The sequence below is a fragment of the Bemisia tabaci genome, chromosome 5 (assembly GCF_918797505.1).
Source record: "Bemisia tabaci chromosome 5, PGI_BMITA_v3".
Classification (NCBI taxonomy): Eukaryota; Metazoa; Arthropoda; class Insecta; order Hemiptera; family Aleyrodidae; genus Bemisia; species Bemisia tabaci.
This window is the reverse complement of record NC_092797.1, coordinates 20,380,785-20,398,994: the sequence shown is the minus strand read 5'-3', so window position 1 is coordinate 20,398,994 and position 18,210 is coordinate 20,380,785. Positions and strand designations below refer to the sequence as shown.

Below are 18,210 nucleotides of genomic sequence, written 5' to 3'. Positions count from 1 at the left end.
GTATTTTCATTCTTAGGTTGTGCGTTCGACTCAGACAATTGAATTAGTCACAGATATACAGCTGCACTGTTGGGAAAGCAGGGAAATACAAAACGCCTTCACTTCATTAGATATGCAACAAAGGCATCCTTTGAGTAGATATAGTTGCATCTAGCTGTTTTTTTTTTTTTTAACTCAGGCAAGTCTGCAACATATCCCTCTTAGATTTTCTCTCTGAACTGATGCTGTAGATTCTCCTTAAAATATTTTGTCACCTTCAAGGGGTCACATTGAAAAGGCATGAGCTTTATCAGATTTTCTTGATGCGAAGCATTTCGTCAGAAAATTTACAATAACTGGGATGGTGCCACGGCGTTTTTGTTTTTGATGACGACACGGTTCTTAGACTTTTCTTGCTCAAAAAGTACCCATATTGCACATTTGACAAATTCCATAACGATGTGCGCGGCGACGCTACTAGCTTTCAAAGTTCTAAAATATTTACGTAAGAACACTCCTTAAATTCCTGTGCCCATCAGCATATGTATCCCTTTTAAAGGAATTAGACAAGAATATGAGCGATACGGAGAAATCGTTTTCAAAAGTCGGTCAAAGGAGAAAAAGAATCCCAAATGAAGCTGGATGAGAAGGGTGGATTATAACACACGCTGCAGTGCGCGGTAAGCGCAGCCTCCCGCATTGATCCGCCGGAAAAAGACCTCAACTCCATTTTCACTTGAACTCTAAATTATATTTACATTCGGGCACGACAGAGCTTATTCCTAAATGAATTCCCGCTTTTTCCCTCTCAGAGGCTACCTCTAAGAAAAAACGCGTAACTCCAATGGAATCCCAGATTATATCCGTGGTTTTTGCATACAACGGTAACATACGGTTGTGCGCGGACAGCTAGCCACCACTGCCGATCGATCACTCAAAACATACTGCCATGCTTAGGATGAACGCCGTATGAACATTCAAACGTTGCCAAATTTCATCTGAGAAAATAACCTTAATCGAGGCTAGTTAGGAATGTATTTTCCTGAAATTCTCAGGAATGTTAGAGGGACTCTAGAGAGTATTCCTGGGCATTTTTCAAAGACAAATCGTCACAATTTTTCACTAAAATTCGTGTTTTAACACAGTGAATGGGGCAACGTATGATTGTTCATAGAGTGTTTTTCCTGAGGGTGGCAGCATACCTTTAGGAGTTTTATGGGTATAGGACGGAGGTAAACGAAAGAAGAGCGCCCCGTGTCATTATGCAAATTCCTCTTATCCCTCAATTCGAGGCTCGGGTGGGAAAATCATCCGTGTTTTTTCAGGGACGACGGGACGCAACACTCGACGGATGAAATGACGGTGTAAGCGCCGCGTGCTCTTTTCCATGTAATATCGGAAGCGGTATCGATGGCTAAGTCCAAAAATGCGTACATCCAGTTGCGCTGTTGCCAATCGCTGTTTATTTTTTGTTCTTTGTTTTCCTTCCTCCGAGAAAATTAATCAACATTTCTATCTTTAAAATTTTATGTACAGTGTCCTCACTCATGCGGACTTCACACGCTGAAAATGGAGGTCATGAACGTTTATAAAATACGAGAAAAATAGTCTTACCCAGAATTCAATACACTGGAAAAAAAATTGGATCTAGAGTCCAGACTCTTGAAAACATTGACAAGAAAAATTACTCTTGATTCAATCAGATTTTTGCTTAAATCAAAAGGAAATCCGCTCAAATTAAGAGGCTTGGTTCTTGAGTTAAACTAAAATCCGATTGAATCAAGAGTATTTTTTCTTGTCGATGTTTTTAAGATTCTGGACTCTAGATCCAATGTGTTTTTTTTCCAGTGTAGATATCACAATTTTTTTCAACAAGTATGCCTTCCTTAAAAAAAAAAAAAAAAAAAAAAAAAAAAAAAAAAAAAAAAAAAAATGGAAAGAAAGTTGCCTCTATACTCTATTGCTTCATTATTTCAACTCTTTGCACATCTAGTCAACGAGAATAATCGCTTGTGTATGTATTAGTTCTAAAAAATCTTGCTGATTATCTTCATGAATTCGGTCGGCGTTATGTCAACGGCTGATACGTTAGGAGCGTGTTGTTATTTTTCACGGAGCGATGACACTCTGTTTTATTTCAAGGTTGGCTGGCATTTCATTTAGACCATCTCCGAAAACCGCATCCGATGTCAATTTTCGCCTCTTCAAGCGTCATTTCGTTGCACAGGTAAAGCACACCAACTTGACATCCATTTCTTGTCGAGCATTTCCGTAAATACTCGCTCAAGCGAGTTGTAAAATTGAGGAGTCGCAGTTTGAAAAACTCGCTAACCGACTTTTCTAGGAAATATCTTTGAAATTCCTTGAGAAAACTCAGTCCTTGATATCACACCGAAAGTCGTTTTAACTTTATTTAAGGACGTAAGACACCCCTTCCCCTCCCCCCTGTGTTATTATTGACTCGTCTATTACATACAATTCTGGTTGTTACGTCCATACAGCCGGCTGATTTACGGATCAACGGCCAATAAAGGCTGGTCGACAATAAATTTCAATGACAGAGACTCTATCCCGATTGATTTTCGTTTTTAACCACACAAGAGCAGAGGCTTGAATAACACGCTGAGCACCAAATAATGCAAAATATCTGCGAACGTCCACAAGAAAAGGGAACTTGGTGTGAACTTAGGCCTCAAGCAAATTTTCCAGCAGAGCGGTTTTTGTGGAGTTGGGGCGAAAAATTGGATCTTGAGATGTCGATGGATTACTGTATCTGGTGCCACGATGAACAAATTTTGAGCGCTGAAGTTTATATTTGTGTCAATAAAAGGCGTGAAGTTGCATTATAACCGGGCAATTCCGCACCCCGGACATGGCGAATTAGACTTTCAAATGCCTTCTCTTCGAAACTACATTTTCTGGACTGCAAACTTCAAACCGCCATAAACCCGGTCCCGTTTGACATTCTTGAGAGTTTTTTGTCTCAAAATGTTCGTAAAATACATTTCTACGCTCTACCAACAACTCAATTTTGAGTTCCTTTTTTACCAGGACCCCTCTTCCAGTGAGATTCATACACATTGGTGGATGCATATTGATTTCCCTCCGATGTGAATTGGGCAATTTGCATCGGCAAGCAGTGATGATTCAATATGAGGAACTTCAAAGTGGGACGATACTCGAGTATTTGAATAAGAAGATCAATCACCGTTCAGATTTAGATTTCTAAATTCTGAACAGTGTTGATCAAAAGGAGACAAAATGAATTTTCGCGAGCGAGCTTCCGACAGCGAGGGGGCGTATAGTAATCGGAACTCATACTGTATCTAATGCAAATAGACTTTCTTTACTAAAGTTTGCCCACTTAAAATATTGAAAACTACATTCAGAGAGTGCACACCATCGAGGTTCTTTTCTGAAAGCAGTTGGTGATAATGAACATTGATACTTATAGAGAAAAATATTTAAAACCGCAAGCACTAATGTTGAGAGCGGAAATGACTCAGAGAGTATAGGAGGGTCCAAATTTTGTTTTAAAATAACTATAAATTTGTTTTTGTATCTTTCTTTAAGGCCAAAAAGAAACTTCTTGAATTTGAATGTTAGGAATTTGATACTCATGGAGATCTGAATCATAATTGCATATTTTGGTTGAAAATTTATGCATTTGCATTTGTCTCCAGAGCGTTTAAATGCTCGAATTTGCCTTAAGTTTGAGTCCGCGAGTTAAGGATGATGATTTTTTTCTGTTGAAAAATTCAATTTTCCATTTATTTTATTTATCAACATAATCGTAAAGAAAATTATAATCATTTCAAATTGAACGCGCTATCGACGGTACATACTCTCCGAGTACAAGAGCCGGTGGTAAAAAATGAAGCAGACCCGGTTACTTCATCGAGGTGACCGTACTTAAACAATACATTAATAAAATCAAGCATTTTTATCTTTTGAAGTGTAGAGTGATTCCACTTCTCAAATGAAGGTGATGATAAGCATCTTCCATGTTCAAAAGCTCCTTTATGTACCGTAATTTTGCACTGATTTTCAAATAATCAGAACATTTAAAATATAAATTACCAGGATCACAAAACATGAGAACTCAAAATTTAGATTCACTAAACCATAGTGCAAACATGTTGATGGAAAACAATCAAACGCAAAGGGGGACACGAAAAAGTCACTAACGCACTTAAAAAAAATCGAGAAAATAGAGAAAAATTCAAAACGGAGGGGCTTAGAGAACAAGGCGCATAACTGCAGTTTTTGCTATTTCAAGAAATACGCGTTTGATGTTTGGAGATCACATGATGGATCCTTATGATGGAAAGAAAGCTCAAACTGAGTTTTCGATTCTGACAATTGGAATTCGGGAGCGAATTTTTTTACAGAATATGTATTTAGACAAGTTTTACTTGAAATCATGAATATCTCAATTTTTTCAAAAACTGCACTCATGCGCCCTGCCCTCCAAGCCCTTCAAGTGGCGCACACTGGAAAAAAAAACACATTGGATCTAGAGTCCAGACTCTTAAAAACATCGACAAGAAAAAGTACTCTTGATTCAATCGGATTTTAGCTTAAATCAAGAACCAAGCCTCTTAATTTAAGCGAATTTCGTTTTGATTCAAGCAAAAATCCGATTGAATCAAGAGTATTTTTTCTTGTCAATGTTTTCAAGAGTCTGGACTCTAGATCCTATGTGTTTTTTTTTTTTCCAGTGCATTCCGACTTTCTTGGCACAACAAGCCAAAAATGCCGGTTAATGAAGAAAAGTTTATGGTAAAATAAATTTCACTCACATTGTAGTTCCGAGGATTAGTTAGGGGTAAATCCAAAAATGACACTTTTTGAAAATTGGAAAAAATAATAAATCTTACATTAAGATAAATTTGAAAAAATGAAAAAAAATTGAATCTGCGCAAAAAAGTAAAAGTCGGGAAGCTAGAGCTGCCGACTAACACCCGCGTCACGTCCGTGAGTCCGAGCCGTTGGGAACTGTCGAGGACCTCGCCGGTGCAGTACTCTAGATATGTGCGAAGATGACCGGTACCGAAAATAGTGCTCGAGTATTACGAGCATGAGAGGCCGCTGCGTCAATGGTTGAGTCGGCGATGACAAATCAGGTGCGGCGGCCGCGGAAGCGTCAAGTTCATGGCTCATGGGCGCTAGAAAGTGGGCAACCACCGGTTTTCACGATCGCCGACCATATTGTTCGTGCCGCTCACCACTCATCCACAACCGGGTCAGTCTCACAAAAGAGGTGCCCAATAAAATCATCCACCTCCGCCGCCTCCACTCCCAACACCATGCTGCCGGGTTTGACAGTGTTCCCATTCCTCGGAACTAGTTCCAAATTCCGGGACTTTTGAGATTTTCCTGAATTTTTCTCGGAACTTTTGTAATATCTGAAATGTTCCGCATCTTTTGCATTTTCCGGAACTTTTGAAAAAATTGAAAAGGAATCCCGGAACTTTTGACGGTCATGGAGTGGGAGAAATTGGGACAAGACGGACATGGAATGAGAGCACTGGTTTGATCAAGTCGGAGAAATGCGGGTGATAATCAGAATGCCAAAGAGGATGCTAAATAGTCGAGTGATATAACTGCCAAAAAAGGGAGGGAGCCCAAGGCTGGGATCGAAATTTTTCGAAAAAGCCGGGTTTGACAGTGCTCCCATTTCCCACTAGTTCCGAATTCCGGAACTTTCGAGATATTCCTGAATTTTTCCCGGACCTTTTGAAATTCCCGAAATGTTCCGGATCTTTTGTATTTTCAGAAACTTCCTTGAAAAAATTTGAAAGGAATCCCGGAACTTTGACGGTCATGGAGTGGGAAAAATTGGGATAAGACGAACATAGAATGGGAGCACTAGTATGATCCTATGCAATGGCGTGATCAAGTCGGAGAAATGCGGGTGATAATCAGAATGCCAAAGAGGACGCTAAGTAGTCGAGTAATAACTGCCAAAAAAGAGAGGAAACCCAAGGCTGGGATTGAAAATTTTGGAAAAAAACCTCAGCGGGCTGATTGTTGAAATTGATAGACGAAGCGATCGACGAAGAAGACTTGAGGAGTATGGAGGGACCCTATTGGTGGAAGCGGGTGGTTGCAACTTGCAACGGACAAGGGACGCGACGTAGAGACTCGATAGTCCATCATTTACCCCATTAGTGTATAACAACCACCCGTTTCGACCAATGAGATCGCTCCATACTCCTTATAAGCCTTCTTCGTCTATCGCTTTGTCTATTAATTTCAACAATCAGCCTGCTGAGCGACGAAAAGAAGAGGATGGGGACTGCAAATTGAAAATAGAAAACTGAAAAATTGTTTTAGAAGCCAAAGCTCATAAGGGGCTGCGCTGCCATTTAAGAAGATAAGTATCGACGAATAACAAAATTCGGTTCACAGGGAACACCATTGTCTAGCTACTGGTAACGGAGATTTTCGGTCACAAAAACCGAGCAAAGTCTTTGGTTAAAGATATGAGTTGTAGTGTCGTTTACGAAGTTTTAGTCACTTGAACCAAGGCTCGAATCCTATGATCAAAAACTTCTGTTCCCCAGGCCAAAAATGTCAGTGTTCTACAAGTACCGAAACGTTTTGTCTCCAGGTAGAAACGATCGACCCTCAATAATTGATTGCTGGAAAAAGTTTCAGATTCTAGTCAGTTGGAACCTCATTTGTCAAATTACTCTTATTACAATGTATGTTATCATTTCTGAATCAAAATCGTGACCCTTTGAAAACATACGGCGACTTTTCCATAGAAATGAACGGTGACTCAAACTGCACGCCTCACCCAAAATTGATCGCACAAATGTCTGCCAATTATGTGCGAGCGGAGACTTAAATGAAGCACATTTGGGGGAAGAGGAGGCTTTTAGAGTAGCTGATACAAGTGTGAAAAATAGGGCAATGAAGTGGAATGAGTGCTCTGTTGCTTTTTGTCAGTCTTTAAAAGTGTTTTTACGACGTAGGGGACGCCCAGTGAGAGGTTGGCGACAGGGGGTGTTAAATGAGATAAGAGATTGTCAACTCCCTGATGACCTGTGGGAAGACCGAGCTTTGTGGCGATTAGGCGTCGCACAGCGCCAAAGAGCGCTATAAAAGCGACTCATATATATATATAAAAGTGTTTTTAAAATTCAAGAGGGGAGCTGCTCTTTCTCTTTGCACCTTACAGCCTCAAAAAACTACCCACTAAAGCTCATAGAGTTTTGATAGAAAATCTCACCATTGGCAATCTAACCTGAGCATCAATTTTAAATAAGATAATTAAATAAAGCAGGGAAACAGTGTATCTAAAATCGGTACCTATACTTAGAAATTCTATGATATTTAATTTGGTTTATACTTCATTCTAAGTGTCAAAAAGCTTTTAAACCAACTTCTCCGGATGATTTTCTTCATTTGGCATGAGTGCGAAGCCACATTCTTTTTGAGTCAGCAAAAATTATTCCATAAGAAGAAATTACTGTAGCTAAGAGTTAAAAATTGTAAAAAAAAAAAAAAAAAAAACAAACAAAAAAACTGTTTCTCCCTCTCATAATTTACGAGTAATGATAAAACCGCATGCATGTTACAGAGAGCCACATTGGATTTGAATGGCTAGTCAAGTCTTGAAAAAAAAACGAAGAACCCAAGATGATCCATTTTTTTTAACATGTAGAATGTAATTTTCACCTTACCATTCCACTGTGAATGAAACTCACTCTTATTTCTACTCGAAGCCACGCTCGTACGGTACAAACCATGGTTAGCCTTCAATTTCACGGCTAGGCAAAAATAGCTCCTACGCGTTAAAATAGTCGCATTCTTAGAAAGCAACCGCTATGAATCATTTTCAGCGGTGACCAACAAATAAAAAGCCATTAGATAGGGTAAGCAACTAAGCACCGCATTATATGTTTCCTTGTCTAAATTATACTTAAAGTACGATGATCAACAACAATATTTAACTCATGAAAGGAAAATGTTTGTGTTTTGTGTGCGTCAGCTCAATTTTCTTGTTCACAATAAGGATGTTATGCTACTCGACTGAAATCAAGCACTTACATAATTTCAAGCTCTTTTTTTTAAAAAAAATTTAAAAAGTACCAGACTAGGTCTTTAAAATGAAATAAAATTTAAAATTTAAAACTCACTAGTCAGCGAAATTACGAAAACCGTCCGACGCGCATTTCGACCCGTTGGATCACCATCAGGGCGCGACTGGCATGTTCTTCAGATATTCACAGATATGCACAGATAAGGCACAGCAACCGCCGCATATCTGAAAAACGGGTCGAAACGCGCGTCGGACGGTTTCCGTAATTTCGCTGACTAGTGAGTTTTAAATTTTAAATTTTATTTCATTTCAAACTCTTTAATTTACGATGGATGCATTTTCTTGCGTATTAAGTTTTTTTGGCAAGGTTAGAGGTGCCGCGTATCAGAGGAGGAAGGAGGTGTGTGCTAAACAAACCATGCAGTTATTTGCCTGTCGTATAAGTTGTTATCAATGGCTGATTCAAATTGAGGGGCTTAGAGAACAACGCGCATTGATGCAGTTTTTGCTATTTTGAGAAATACGTGTTTGAAGTTTCGAAATTACATGGATCTTTATGGCGGAAAAAAAGTTCAAACTGACTATTTGATGCTAAAAATTGGAATTTGGGATCGAATTTTTCACAGAATATGCATTAAGACTAGATTTACTTGAAATCATCAATACCCCAATTTTTTCAAAAACTGCACTTGTCTGTCTTGTCCTTCAAGCCCCTCAATTACGTTAACTATGGTTTTATTGGAATTGGGAGCCGGAAATTTGAATTCATTGAGTTAAAAGTGCTAATTAATAAGTCAATTTTGCACTATTTAAAGAATTTTATACGTTTTTGATTTGTTCGAGTAACTGCTCTGCGTGGAATTTTGAGCGGTCTAACTCATACCATAATTTGTAGCCCATTTTCCGAGCTAAATGAATTGAGGTAGTTGTCGACGATTTGAGCAATCGCCAACAACGCCCTTAAAACGCAAATTCATTTGGTCGGAGCACTTCCCAGTTCGCAGCGAGCACATTGAGCTGCAAAATTACCTCCATCTTGCTGCGCTTCAAGAGAAGATCCGCTTTTCTCTCGCTGTTTGGCAATTTTAGTGCAGCCGACAGCTATGATTGGAATCCCCGCACAATGCATAATCGATACACCGTTCAATAGTTTGCGCATCTCTTCCGCCGCCGCTTCCCCCACCCCCACCACCCCCTCCCCCACACCCGACGGAGCTACGAAGAGACCCCTGTCCCCTCCCTCGCCCCCTCTGCGCGTACGCGTGGAATTGAAATAATTTTATTTCACTCCTGACCTACTGGGCTGTGCAATGAGCAGTGGTGCCGATTCCATGGGTCACTCCAGCTCAGTTATGAATTGACATCGGGCTAATCATTGAAATTGATAGACAAAAGCTATAGACAGAGAATACAAAGGGAAAATTGAGTAATTCTATTAGTCGAACGGGTGGTTGGTATAGGCTAAGGAGGAAAATGATGGATTATAACTAAAGGGTCTCTAGTGAGTAGCCGTTAGTTAATCTATTACTTGCCCCCTTTGTCTATTGTAACGACCCTCTTCCACGGATACGATCGCACCATTTTTTCTTTGTCCTCTTCGTCTATCGCTTTGTCTATCAATGTAATAATAAACCCGCACATGGCTAAACTTCGGAGGCAATGGAGATGTTGCATGTGTGAGGAATTTGCGATTTGACTGTTGATTCTTATGTAAAAGTTCGCGAGAAACACGATGATGCCACTGGTTTTCTCTGAAATTAACTCCAAAGCTCAAAAAAAGCTCTCAAGTTGAGGCCAAAATGGAGGGGATATCCCACTCTACCCTGAGAGTCCACTTCTACATCAAGACAAACTCTCCATGCAAAGATAGGGAGCAAATACATTGACAGGGCTGCCACTTTATTTGGGGACTCCACAACTGAAAACAGGGCAACCCTGCTAATGTATTTATTCCCTATCTTCGCATGGAGAGTTTGTCTTGATGTAGAGGTGGACTCTCAGGGTAGGGTGGGATATCCCCTCCATTTTGGCCTCAACTTGAGAGCTTTTTTTGAGCTTGGGAGTTAATTTCATTGAAAACCAGTGGCACCATCGTGTTTCTCGAGAAACTTTTACATATGAATCAACAGTCATATCGCAAATTCCTCACACATGCAACATCTCCATTTTTGGTAGCTTGGAGTCAAAGGGTCGTAATGGACTTTTTTTGGAGAAGTCGAGTCGTTCACATTCTGGATGAGCTTGGGAGAAGGGGGGGGGGCTGTGCGGGAAAACTCGGTTATCATATAATACGTTAGATGTGAGAAATAAAACTTGCAAAGTGAGGAATACATTTGATTTGAAGCAACGCAGCCACCGCGCCACCGCACCGGGAGGTTTCCTCGCGATGTCTCCAGATACAAAACATTTAGTCACGACCCCTCTACTCTGGACTAATTATATATTGATTGTATTTTCTCCGGACATGTTCCATTTTTCCCCCTTTCAAATCAAATTCAAATGTGTAGTAGGATCATAGAATAGCAAAGGAAACAAAAAAGTATGTCCAACTAACGCTGATTTGATTCCTCTCTTATAAAAATCTATGTACGAAAAGTTATGAGCGTAATAATTGATATACATGGTCTTGAAACCTAGTCATCAAGCATTTCATAAACCTTGCATTACGAATTTCTTATCGTGCTAAAACTTCTTAGGAATAGATATTTCTTTTACAGTGAAACGAACAGAGAGAAACCGCCTTGTAATTTGGAAAAAAAGAAAGTTGAAAGTAGTAGTTTTGAGCGACTTTATCCAGCCACGCGTTTCTTCTGTCGAAAAGTCATAATTAGGAAAGAATATTTTGATTGTAAATTTAGGGGTAGAACTAAATTCTTAATAATGAGTCTTACGGGGGCTAAAACTTCAAATCCCTTTACACCGGCCTAATCTTGATGTGTCTTGGTTCAATTCTCTTAAACTTACCCTAGCTTCTCATGATAACAATGCGATCATTAAACTGTATTCGGCAACTAGTACCTCATTCATTTGGTAAAAATTCTCGTCAAGACATTCATCAACTATCAACTTTGTAGAGAGAACATGGTATTTTGAAGTATACTATCTCACAGTCCAAAGTTCCCTACGGCGGCCGGTGTCTGTGATTACACGATCCTTCATTTCGTCGGATATGCAATATTAGCTACATAAAAGTCGGAACTGCTCGTCATGCATGCGCTTTTTTCTTAATGTGCGTGAGATTTATTGAGAATTTTCAAAAATTGATTCTCTCTCTTGAATAACTCGGGATCGTATTTTAAGGTGTTGAAACATTTATTAGAAGGCAACAAAAGGACTTGTAAACGTCCTGCCTTTGTATTTTGTGTTTTAGCCTTGTTCCCGCACATTTTCCTGTGTTTTCGATTAACATTTGCCAGTAAAGTATATTCACGCTTCAAATAGGACGATTTAAAACAATTAAAATCCATTAAAAAGTAGGTTGCGCGTGTTGGGTTTGGACGGATATTCTGTTCTGAGATATACGATTATTGTGTCATAGAAAAAAACATGCGGATTTGACCATTTCTACTGGGAAAGACTCAAAGTTTGTATTGCGAACACACTGGTGAACACATGAATTTACATGAAAGACTTTAGGACGCGACAAGTGAGAAAGAAACAACAATATCCTTATAACTATTTTCACGGTTATGTCCATTGAAACGCGCCAATTTGAAATGCACGTTTCACTTTTGCGAATGGTCAAACATTTTCTATTCCAGATGCACTTTCCAGTCCAGTTACTTTGTTGACAATCAGGAGGGAAAGGAACTTCATTTTTGCACAATGATGGTCGGTGAATGTCGCGTAGAGCACTTACCGGGAAAAGTGCATCAGATCGGATCTCGTTTGTCAAACAGACTAATCAAAATGTCCTTCATCGGTCATCATATGCCAAAGATGATTGAAGCATTTTTCGGTAAAAAGGTATAAATCGGAAAGTTAAGTTTTAAAAATTACGTACTAAAAAGTGCAAGATGCTTCAACTCCGAAGATTTTGGCTGGATCTGGTTTTGGCAATGACTTCGAGCATTACTCAACATTCCTAGTATGTAGTACGTAAACGTAATGAGAAATGGCAAACAGAATGAGAGTCAACCCGCTCTTTCACCCGAAATAACTTTTTCAGCAGAATCAATTTGAAACTTGACACTTAAGTTCTTGCGCTCGTTTTACCTTTAAACGTGTATGTACTGTACATGTAACTGTACTGTACTGTATGTAACTGTACTGTACTGTATGTAACTGTACTGTACATTTTTGAATGGGTAAAATCGTAAGGATTTAGAATACTTGTTCGGCAAAAAGGACGGTGGCAGCCATATATGCCCTTCCATCGCGACTTTCCTCTATTGATAAATTTGGTTTGTAGCGTTGTAAGACCTCCCATCCTCCCACGTCATATTTTTAGAAAACTCCGGTGTTATTCCCTCTGCATGCGAAGAATCAGTGTGAATTTCATGTCAGACTTTCATGTCTTTGGTCTTCTTTTAAAACTGAAACAGGATTGCGGAGATTTAGAATCACCGCAACTCGGATACGCATATTTTCGCAGTTTTATCGTCAAATATGCCTTTTTATCGAAAAAAAGCCCGCATTGATAAACTATATCTTAAGATATGTAACATCGGAAAGAAGCAGAGTGCAAGTTTCCGCATATTGGCGTAAGTCCTCAAGCCTTTACCATGGCATGCCTCAGTATAACCTTTTTCCTCGAAAAATCCCTGGTAAAAATTGGCAGTAGAATCTGTGTTCCAAAATACCATAGACCTAAAGCCGGTTGTAAGATTTCCAATAGCTTCTGGCAGCCGGCTGTACAATTTATTTTAGCCTTTTATAGCCGATGGCGACCAAGCAACAGCCAGACGATAAAGTTTATGCTAAACGTTACTAAATACGGATACTAGGACTCAGTTAGTTTTTGGACCACCGCTTTCTTTTTGTGCCGTATTATCTTGATTTATTTTGCGAGGAATGTTCCGTACTTTTGAAGGATCCCTGTCATTCTTAATATGTTGGAGCGCCTTCAATTTCTTATGATACTGTGCAATACCTCTGGTGTGAAATATAGTTGCTTCAGACGCCGTGGCACGCTGCGGCGCGGTGGGCGGGCAGAGAGCGCGAAACGCGCATTAGCGCCTGCAAACCTAACAGGGATACTTCACGCATTGCGCAATGCGTGAAGTATCCCTGTTAGGTTTGTAGGCGCCAGTGCGTCGCCGCTCCGCTTTGTGTTAGGCTCTAATATTTAATCTCGCGGAGTCAGCGTTTTTCAACTCATGATTTTGAAATGTTTGCACACTCTGTATGGATAATTCTCATTTTCATTGATGAAAAAAAATATGTTTTAAAGGAAAATATAGTGTGTGTTTTGTAAATATCAAGGTAGTTCCGTATCGAACTTAAGGATTTCCAAAGCACACGAATTTCTACACAATTTCTTATAGCCTTTTATAGCTAATGGCGATAAAGTGTAAAGCCCGGCGATCCCGGTCCCCGACCTAAAAAGCCTGGTTGCTGATCGTCATAAATTAAGTAACTAACTAACTATTTACTACTTTTAGTGGTGTTCCATATGGACCACTGATTGGTCTATAAGCCATAGCTTTTCCTCAGTGCAGAACGATGGAAAATCTTTAGTGTGACGGGATATTTTCCCGCTGGCAACGCGGTCTCGGCGAGGAAGTAAGGACCGCAAAATGTTCTCGATTTCCGCGGGAGCTCATGTTTTTACCGCATTATGCCCGGCTTCATTGTTACCACTCCATCTTTTTTATCCATTTGTTTTTGCGCTCGCTCCGCCGCCTCACTTATTTGCTCATTATCCTGCCTCCCACAGCTCGAGACGTGATCGATAACGCAAATGCATGATAATTCGACGAATTGGGAGCCCTGGAACTGGACCGGGACCCATTTTCGCCGATATTATCGAGCATCAACCTGTCCGAGTGCACTTACAAGGGGAGCTTCCCAAGTGTAACCGAAATTTCGAGTTGAAATTTCGCATGAGGATACTAGAGATGATTTTAGGGATGCCGTATTTTTTCGTTTTTTCGAATGGGGTCGGGAAAGCCCTCAAAAAAAGGGCTAAAGATGCGGAAAAAACGCGTGCGCTAGCGGCACAAGGTAAACATAGGTGATAGAGGCTCTCCATCCTTATCAGTTCCGCATGGCCAAACGGTGGCGTGCTCGCCTCGCAGGCGGGAGGTCGTAGGTTCGGATCCTGACTACAGCCCGTAATTTTAATTTACTTTATGCTTGTTTATTTTTCACTTACTTTATTTTGCACCATTCTCTCCGCAAACCGACTTACGAGGTAGAACACGTAGAAACTGAAGATTTTTACATACCTATGCTGATAAAAACTTGAAGTTTCTCTTGGATTGAAACGTTATATATAATTGAATAAACAAAACACTCTAAAACTCACCAAATTTCGTTGCCAAGCTGAATTTCCGGAGTATCAGTCAGATACAGATACAGATTCGACTGATACTTCGAAAATTCAGCTTGGCAACGAAATTTGGTGAGTTTTAGAGTGTTTTGTTTATTCAATTATATATAACGTTTCAATCCAAGAGAAACTTCAAGTTTTATCAGCATAGGTATGTAAAAACCTTCAGTTTCTACGTGTTCTACCTCGTAAGTCGGTTTGCGGAGAGAATGGTGCAAAATAAAGTAAGTGAAAAATAAACAAGCATAAAGTAAATTAAAATTACGGGCTGTAGTCAGGATCCGAACCTACGACCTCCCGCCTGCGAGGCGAGCACGCCACCGTTTGGCCATGCGGAACTGATAAGGATGGAGAGCCTCTATCACCTATGTTTACCTTGTGCCGCTAGCGCACGCGTTTTTTCCGCATCTTTAGCCCTTTTTTTGAGGGCTTTCCCGACCCCATTCGAAAAAACGAAAAAATACGGCATCCCTAAAATCATCTCTAGTATCTTCATGCGAAATTTCAACTCGAAATTCCGGTTACACTTGGAAAGCTCCCCTTGTTAGAGTTAAACGCTCGTCTCGTATTGACGATACAAAGCAGCCAAGGTGCGCGCGCGATCGCCATGGTTCGATGTTCCTGTTCTCTCAACATGTTTCCATACATACTTCCGGCGAATTGATCTATTGCATAGAGGAGATATAGATAATTGAATGTAATTTATAAAGATGAACTCCTCCCCCTCTTAGAAATCCAGATGCCCACAGAGTGAAGTCTGAAAACTCCTCGACACACATCGTCACCTTCTGGCCAAAGTATCACAAGCGCCGTGCGACGTTTAACAATTTCTACCGCCATTTTATTCTTTTACTGAGAAATTTATTGTTGATTTTATCTGCTTGAAAATTTCATTGACTTTAGTCGGCAACGTAAAGAAGACTCAGTAGAATTTTCAGACAGCTTGGTTGAACGATTTTGCTGCACAAAAATAAAGTGGCGGCGGAAATTTTTAAACGTCGCATGGCGCTTGCTTGTGATACTTTGGCCGGAAGGTGACGACATGCCTCCGGCGAATTGGGATGTTGCACATGAAGAGATACAGATAAATAAATGTAATTTATAGACATTAAATCCCCCCCCCCCAAATCAAAATACGCACAGAATGAAGTCTGAAAACTCCTCTACACACATGTACGGATACGTACATGTGTGTATGGAGTTTTCAAATTTCCCGCGTTCAAGGGTACTTTTTTCTTCATTGTTGGCAACCAGTGTTACCATCAATGGCTTCGATGTCAACGATGGCGACCTATTCCGGCCAAAATCAGTAAATGGCTCAATTTTTCGAGGTTGGTCAGTCAATATATCATCGGCCAGCAGTGTTTGGTCGATGTCTCGTTTTTCGGCGTTATTACAGACTTCCTGTCACACTTCAATTTTCTGAATAGAAAACTACTCTACGCCATTTTTTTATACTTCGGTGATTTTCGGCGATGTAGTGCGTAATTTCTTAGCCTGTACAGTGGTCTATTGTATTCAATGGTGATTCTTGAAAGTTGGCATCGCTGTTTTCCCTCCATTTAAATGTATGCAAAACAGTCGATTCAAGGTGAGACAGCGTGCCTCACCTAACATCGATACTTTTAATGGATTTAAATGGAGGGAGTACAGTGTTGCCAACTTTCAAAATTGTCGCTAATTCTTTAATATTTCCCTCATATTTTACCTAGAGCGATGTAGGGCACGAGTGAAGTTCATGACGCACGAAGCACTCTGATTCAACATTCAACGCACCGATTTGAGTCACAGAAAGATTCGGTGCATGAGATGGCAAGTTCGTCCATTTTCACTCACTGTTTCACCTGGTCCAAAGAATCTCAATAATAACAATATCTGGGTTTCATTTTGCGCTCAACTTTTACCTCTAGTTTTAGCGTTTTCCACGCAGTTTTTTTTCTTCTTTGATTCACGCATGCAGCATGAAACCGCGTATCGAGTTGAGTCATGCATTGTCATATTGCTATACGCGTCAAATGAGGGATCAAGTTTTTTGGCAGACGAAGTGTGCTCCCTCGTTGCTCGTAAGATCACGACGCAGTTGATTCCATTCTCTGAATTGACTTCACCAACAGAAAATCCATGACAGGAATCAACTGCACACTACACTTGGTTTCATTTTTTACTTGATTCGTAATTTCGATTGATATTTTTGATAAAATTACTGTTTATCCGTGAGCATATAACTATTTTCCCTCCAGATAGTATAACATTCTCTCGATCGGGTTGTTTACATTGGCCCACAAGAGCTCCACGGGAAGCCTAAAACTGATGAGCCAATCAGGGAGTGGCACACAAACCGCAAGACTCTCCCCATCTACTGCCGTGTTAAGGAAAAACGCCGTATGACCAATCGAGAGTTTCCAAATTTCCTCCGATAAAATTTTTATTTTGAAAGGAAGTTGTGCATATATTTCCTCAAAATTTTCAGGTAATTTAGATTAAACTGCGAAAAATGCTGTCCGAAAAACTGGGATAAAAATATTCGTAACTTTTCCAATAAATCCGTGATTTATCAAAGGAAACTTGGCAATGTCTGATAGCTCGTAAGGCGTTCTTCCTTAGCACGGCAGTATAGTTACTCCGGTGCGTAAGTAACAGAATTATACCTAAATCCCTCCTAGGGAGGGGGAGAAAATCCGTTTAGAAAGGGTACAATTTGTTCAAGGTCGAACTCCATTTCTTATAAGCCTGCCTATTGGTCCATTCAGGGGCAGACCCTGATTAAAATAGACTGGAAATGGATTGATAATAATGTTGATCGAGCCGGCGAACTCTTACAATACTTATGACAGCAAAGGGCGTTATATTCCCCGTTCAATGGAGAGAGATGAGCCACGGGTGGTGCTGGCAAGCGCATTAAATGTCCAAAGAAAGGGGGAGGGGAGCGATGATGGAGGCACAGTGATGAAAGTGGAGAAAAATGAATGAACCAGGGAGGAGAAAATTGACGAGACATGAAAATGCTCCACTCCGGCCGCTCGGTGACGACCCGGAAAAGGCTTTGAAAGGGCTCCTTCGGCGAGGCGCGATGGGTGACCGCCCGCCCTCAAGGGCTGCTCTTGATAAAACGAGAATGACAGCTATGCAGGGTTGTCAACGAGATGGAACATCACTTTTAAGGAGATGTAATGAGAAGAATTTTCGGCTCGAAACTTTCTTGACACTCCTCGCAACTTCATCCAATAACTCGGTTGTGTGGATGCGACTTCGGGATATCCATGCATGGCCAAAGTGCGAAACCACGCGTATCTCCATTTCCAACGTTGCAGACATTTAGTCATTCTGTATTTTTTCTTTGAAAAACTTGTCAACGTAATTTCTTTGACACTTCCTTGAGGTTTCCTTCTTGTTAGCGTGCAGAGTATTCTGCGCAAAGTTGGCTTGCGCCTATGAAAAAATAAAATAGAAGCGGAAATTTTGAGACACTGCGATGGAGATACATGCTTCCGTAACTTTTGTCGTCGATAAACGGTACAACGAAGTTTCAAGTTTAGGAAATAATTGACTTTTTTGGCCACGTAAATGAGGAATCTGCCATGATAAGACGGTTGTGGTGGCTATAAAATTGACTTTGATGGTTGAAACTTACGGATCAGCAAAAACTAGTGATATGTTCGCAGAGACATCAATTTTTAGAAACAGT

At 40.3% G+C, this 18,210-nt stretch overlaps 1 protein-coding gene across 1 annotated transcript in view; it reads right to left on the bottom strand.

Moving 5' to 3' along the window:
- LOC109044094 (acyl-CoA Delta-9 desaturase) overlaps window positions 1–4,981 on the bottom strand; it is a 39,913-nt gene extending 34,932 nt beyond the window's left edge. The window contains exon 1 of the mRNA XM_019061613.2: window positions 4,782–4,981. The gene's annotated coding sequence lies outside the window, so the exon portion shown is untranslated. The remainder of the gene's footprint in view (window positions 1–4,781) is intronic.
- Window positions 4,982–18,210: the final 13,229 nt, after the last annotated feature.